We start from the raw sequence: 7,039 nt of genomic DNA on the forward strand, positions 1-7,039 counted from the left end.
TCGCGCGCCATTTTACCCCCCCCCCACACACAAAAAAAAAAAATTACCAGCACCCCTATAAAAAAATTTTACCCCCACCAAATAAAAAATCTTGGACGCCCCTGGCTTACCTTTTTGGAACATATAAACTTCAACCTATATATTCAAGTATGTTAGTATTCATAATAGCATGATTACAATAAAAAACTAATAGCTTAATAGTTTTAGTATCTAAATTTTGAATACTGGCTGACAGCCTGGTGGTAAAAGTAAATTACATATGGAACGGGAAATTTAATTTTGATATTATTACCCACAAAAATTTTGAAAATTGGACCAAAAACAGATATAAAAATTCTTTAGAACAATAAGAAAAGTAGTTTTGATAATGTGAAAAATATAAAATAAAATAAAAATATTAAAAAAGCAAAAATAGTGAACATTTAGTTACCAACGTACATTGGAATTATAGAGTGGATTTGACCTAGCTTTTTAAAAAGCAAAGCTTTTCCATAATTTGGATCGGTCAGTCCGTCTGTTCGTCCATCCGTCAGTCCGTAACGGATAGCTTTTATCGTTGATTTAGGCATGTTAGAATTGTCCTATCGATTTCAAACTTTGCTTGGTGATTCATGTAGTTGTTATGTACGATTTAGAAAGTGTAGCAACTCTACAATCGTTACCAAATGTCCGTACGTCCATTTTAAACAACATGATTTTTTAACTTTTTTAACAACAAGTTTTTATGTGATAAAATAATCCGATTGATCTGATTTTTGGATTACTGATTCTTATTACAATAAGGTACAATATTTTGAGTGAAGCATCTCTATAATCAAGTCCTAAAAATGCAATTATGTCCTTAAACAGAATACTGTATTTAAAAATAATTTTGTCAACTTATATATTCATACTTTGTATATTCAGTTCTGACACTCTACAAGAGTTAATGTTCGTCTGTCATACTGTTTCAGAGCTTCGCTTTTATAAATGTTGTCATTCTTGTTTTATTTTGAAGAAAGATTCATAATTTATTTGTGTTTCCCCTTTGTTATAATGTGTGTATGTATGTGTGTGTGTGTGTGTGTGTGTACTGTGTGTGTGTGTGTGTGTGTGTTTGTGTGTGTACTGTGTGTGTGTGTGTGTGTGTTTGTGTGTGTACTGTGTGTGTGTGTGTGTGTGTGTGTGTGTGTGTGTATGTGTTGATTGACGTCATATCAACTTGTCCCCTGTGAAAATTATGCTGCGTGTGTTTTTGAATAGGTTGTTCTCATATTCACTAATTTATAAATTTTCTAGGCACTCTTTCAAACAATACTAGAGTTAACTCCCCTAGAGGCCCCTAAGGGGCATTGGGGAAGGACAATGGGGTGAGGGTAGGGTTGTCAAAAATTCACATTCAATTTAAGATTAGAAAGGTAAGGTACAAAAAGTTTTTTCACCACTTTCCCCTCCCTCCCAGATTTGGCCGTAATAATTAAAGTTTTTTAAGCATTTTCTTTCTTTGTAAACTTTTGATAATATTGATTGGTTTGTAAAAACTTCAGTATCCTAACTTCTCCAAGGGATAGTAAAATAAATAATCTAAACAGTTAAAGCATTACATTGCCAATCTGTCTATGATTAATAAATAAATGGTTATAAATGATTAAAACCAGTTATTTATTTGTGACGTCAATCCTTTGAGACAGACCATAATATAGATTATAATGTTTGTAAACATTTTTGTCTCATAATTTGTTTCCGCCAGGCCTACTCGCATAAAACAAGGATGACAACATCCATAAAAGCGAAGCCCTGAAACGTTAGGACTTGTAAGTAAATCTGCTAAAAAAACTTCTTAAATACAGCATTCTGTTTTAGGACATACTGACATTTATAGAACTTGATTATGGAGATGCTTCGCTTATAATCTTGTACCTTATTGTAAAAGGAAGCAGTACTCCAAAAATTAGATCAATCGGAAGATTATATCACATAAAAAAATTAGTTAAAAAAGTTAAAAATCAACATGTTTAAAATGGACGTACGGACATTCTGGTAATTATTATAGTTGCTACTCTTTCTAAATCGCACCTAACTACTGTAGGAATCATCATGCAAAGTTTGAAATCGATAGGACAACTCTAACATGCCTAAATTAACGAAAAAAGCTGCTATCTGTTATGGCCAGACGGACGGACGTACGGACCCACCCTAATTATGGAAAAGCTTCGCTTTTAAAAGTTGTACTAAATTATTTCTGATTTGGTTGAAATTTAAACAAGGATGACAAAACCATTGAGTTTTGAAGAATACTAAAATAACAGACAGACAAATAGACCAAGTTGAATATAGAGCAGAAAAGACCAGGGGCCGAAAGGGATAAAATAATGACCAATAAATTGATGCACAATCCCCAATGTTAATATAAAAAATTAACCCTTCTGCAGATTACAATTAGTGGTTGAAACGTTTCGACACTAAACTAAATGAAGCAACCAGTAAAAAATCATTAAAAGCCCCAAAATTGTTAATCCAACAAATAAGAAAATGTTATTATAAAACTTTGGGAACTAGGTAATAAAAAGAACAATGTCCCCTCACTCTCTGAGAAAAGACCCATAGTAAATTAGTTATTTGGACGTACGGACATTCAGGTAACGATTATAGAGTTGATACGCTTTCTTCTACAGGAATCATCATCCAAAGGTTGGATAATTCTAACATGCCTAAATTAACGAAAAAAGCTTTCCGTTACGTACAGTCCGACCCTAATTATAGAAAAGCTTCGCTCTTATCATAGTAACATTGCATGGTGCACACTAACCACAGACAATAAAAACAGGGAGGGAGGGAACACTGGGCTGTTTATTACACTAGTCCCTAAAGTTTTATAATAACGATTCTCATTCGTAGTCTCAACAACTTTGGGGACTTTTACTTTGTTTTGATTGGTTGGTTAAATAAATTGAGTGTCCAAACGTTTCAGCCACTAATTGTTATCTACAGAAAGGTTAATTTTGTATACATCAATTTATCGACCATTGCCTTTTACTTTAGATCCCTGATTTAAACATCAATCATTTTTGTTTCACCAAAATTTTATACTTTTAATAAAAGCTGACTTTAGAAATAAAGGTTTATATATATTCATTTACATAATTGTTTCTTTTTTCAATTCGAATAAAGTTCGGACTATTTATGAAATTTAGGCATTTAGATTTGCAGCTAGCTTAAGCGTAAAAATGCATGACAAAAAATTTAGTAACTTTGATAAGATCGGGGAAATCCCTTTTTACAGATCTATATATATAATAGCTAGACCTTACTCACGCTTATATAAAGCAGGCGTACTTTATACTTTATACTCTCATACAGGCAGTGTTACACCTTATGCTCCCAATTCATTCAAAACATAAATTTGTATCTCTACATTAAATCATAAATTTAATTGTTGAATACCATCAAGATTTTAACTCAAAATCTTTGGTTTTTAAAAAGCGAAGCTTTTATATAATATAAATACATTATCCTGTATCTAGGCAGTTTTTCAACAAATTTACATAAATTTTGATTCAACATTTATATATTTATGTTCAGTATATTTATAAAAAGGACGCGCACCAACTATTCTATTCCCCAACAAGGAAAAAATCAACACATCAGCTACCGAATATTTTCGTTTATTGCATAAACATCATCAGGGTCTAAAAAATATTAATTTTTTTTATAAAAAAAAGTATAAGAAATGTTATATACACAATAACATAACAAATCATTTTAGCAAAATGGTCAAAATTTAAAGAAACAAGGACAATTATATCAACAAAAAGCGTAGTGACAACAGGACTATGTAAATTTAAAATATGTAATAAAAAATTTTTATATAAAATAAAACAACTTACATGGTTATTTATATACATTTTTTCACATAAAATTTAGCAGTATCTTCGTGCCTTGTCAAGAAATGAATGAGTTTTTTGGGGAAAATTAGTTTGATAACAATACAGGCGGTCAAAATGGTCAAAATTTGAGTGGTTGTTGAAAATCATCTGTCTAAAGGGTTAAATAACTATTACAAAAATGTTATATATAATAAAGACAAAAAAAGTACAAGAAAAAAAATTTATTTATGTTCAGATTTTCAGTTCTGACACTCTTCATGTGTTAATGTTCGTTTGTCCTACTGTTTCAGAGCTTGGAAACGTTTAACATATCCAAACACAATGCTGGATTTTTTCAAAAACCTCTTCAAACCTTTAATTGACCCCCCCCCCCCCCCAAAAAAAAAATCTTAAACGTCCTTGCATCCATTAGTAACAAAGCTGTTTAAAATTCTATGCAGACTATAGGAAGTTTTTTATATGCACGACACAACCTTTCAAAACATTTACCATACTAGTGTGGTATCGCCCCTTACTTTCCCAGCTATTAAGTAGCTTCGCTTTCAGCTCTAAGCCCCGAAAGTTGAATTCCCCTTGAGAGGTGGGCGAAGCTGTGTAATATAATCCCCTCTTTCAGATTACTTGTTGTCTAGCTTTATTATGGTTATAACAGGGTTCGGAAGCCGCGCCTCAGCCGCGCATAAGCCTCAGTTTTAAACCTGCTTGTAAGCAGAAAAAGAAATTTTTGAAAGAAGGATTGTCTACTGAAGAGACAGTTTTATACATCCAGCTAAATTTTATAGTGATAAAATGACGATTTCACTGAGGCTTACACGCGGCTTACGCGCGGCTTCCGGTCTCTGGTTATAACACACTAGCATTTCCATGTTAGAATATCTGAGTAATTTTATCTTTTTAAAAATTATAAAGGGTTAAAAATAATAATCCTTCTCATTACCGACTAACATGCATATCAAGGATCTAAAGGAATAAGACAATGGCCGATAAATTGTACATTCCCAATGATGTTACAAAAAAATTACCACTTTTGTAGATTAAAATTAGTAGTTGAAATGTTATTGATATGGCTGTATTAGGGAGGGAGGGTGGACACCAGGAAAGTTTGACTTTGGACATTAATTTTGGAAGGGAGGTTAATAAAACCCACCTTCAGCATGTTTCTGATCCTAATTATAAAAAAAAATCGTCCCTTTTGTGGCAACACTTCGTATTTTCATAGTAGCTTTTCTCCTACTATTAGCCCCTGCGGTGGGCTCTAACCCTGTGGGGCCAATTGCCTAACCCTGCGGGGCAATCACATAACCAAATATAACCTAACCTAACCTAAAATAACATATTAAAAGCCATTTTGAAATTATGACGAATCGCCCCTTAAGGGGCGTTGCCACGAAAGGGACTATATTCAAAAAATTAAATTTGCGTTGAGCTTACAAATTTCAAATTTTCCCTGAGGAAATATATTATTTGAACTCCACCACCCTTTTTCTATAATAGTTTTGATATACTCTAAAAAATCATTACCCCCCCCCCCCCCCTCCTTTCCATCCTCTTCGCAACTCTAGCTTATGAAACTTGCAATATTTAAAAAATATTGAAAACAAAAAGTTCACGCAGTTCTGTTTTAAACTTAGACCATTTCACATAATAAAGTGATTCATTTGACTTGTAAAGCTTCTCCACAGTTATTTTAAGCAGTTAATTGATTATACAGATGCTTTCCATATAACATTGTACTTGTCCTAGGAATCAATATTCAAAAATTCAGATCAATCAAATACTAATATCACATAAAAATTAGTTGTTAAAAAGTTAAAAATCAACATGTTTCAAATGGACATATGGATATTCTGGTAAAGATTATAGGCTTACCACGCTTTCTAAAACTACTAAAGGAATCACTTTTTAAGTTTTAAATCGATAGGACACTTATAACATGCCTAAATTGACAAAAAAAAAGCTACCGTTCCAGACTAACGACCAACCCTAATTATAGAAAAGTAATCCTTATAAAAAAAATACCCATTGGACTTCTTTACATAAAATTGAACAAGAAATAAATGTACTTTTGATGGGTCCTGGGAAGGTTTTTAACTATTTTAGGAGAAGTTGATCCTCCATCTCAAGTGAATCTAAAGGACTCTAGGGGCGGAGCCGCTAGTAATATTTATATAGTAGGTGTCAAGGCATACCTTAACTATTGCAGTCAACCAACCATTTGATTGTACGACCCTTATCTGGAAGTCTTAACTGTGCATTTATGTCGGGGTTTGGGCCAAGATGCGAACCCACAACTCCTCAAAAACAAGCGTTTTTGCTACTTGTATTGTTTTTTTTTATAATTTGACAATTTGAATCTTAAGTCAATCCAACTGACTTTCGACTAGGAGTTATAGGATGATTTTGTACTAAAATCCTGGTGTATTTGTAATAAGGTTAGTTCTTTTACAAATTTTAGGGAAAATCATCATTGAATAATCAAATTATAAGATCTGATTATTAGATTTGTTATTCTGTTCTTTTTATTAATGTCACTCTACTACTTATGAATGTTATCAACCTTGTTTTTTTTAACTTTTTCTCGTAAAAAATCAACACCCTTACATTACAAGTTATTTACTGATACCCCGAGAATTTATAATGCTTATCTATTTCTTTCTATCTATTGTATTTACTTTTTTCCCTACGGGAAATATGAGTCATTTTGATTATTTGTTGCGTTTAAATTTGCGCTTCATCTACAATATTTTGGTAGTTACATTCAGACCTCTTGTGGGATAAGACATTGAAAAAGTTTAGTGAAATGTTACAAATTATGCTTGAACACAAGGATGACAACATACAACAAAAAATTAATAAGTGATTAAAAGTTAAGAGGGTGTTCGTTGGTTTTGGTGATTTTGTGTGTCTGTGTGTTTGTTTAAGTGATGTGGGTGTGTGAGTGTGTGTGTGTGTATGTGTGTTTGTTTGTGTGAGTGTGTGTGTGAGTGAGTAAGCGAGTTGACAGGGATTTAAAGGCCGATAAATTTAAATACATCCGCAATGATGACAAACTAAATCACCTCTTCTGTAGATAAAAATTATTGGCTGAAACGCTTGGACACCCAATTTAATAAACCAACCAATCAAAATTTATTAAAAGTCCCCAAAATTGTTGAGTTAACAAATGATAAAAC

The sequence above is a fragment of the Acartia tonsa genome, chromosome 15 (assembly GCF_053477335.1).
Source record: "Acartia tonsa isolate MP-2025a chromosome 15, ASM5347733v1, whole genome shotgun sequence".
Lineage (NCBI taxonomy): Eukaryota > Metazoa > Arthropoda > Copepoda > Calanoida > Acartiidae > Acartia > Acartia tonsa.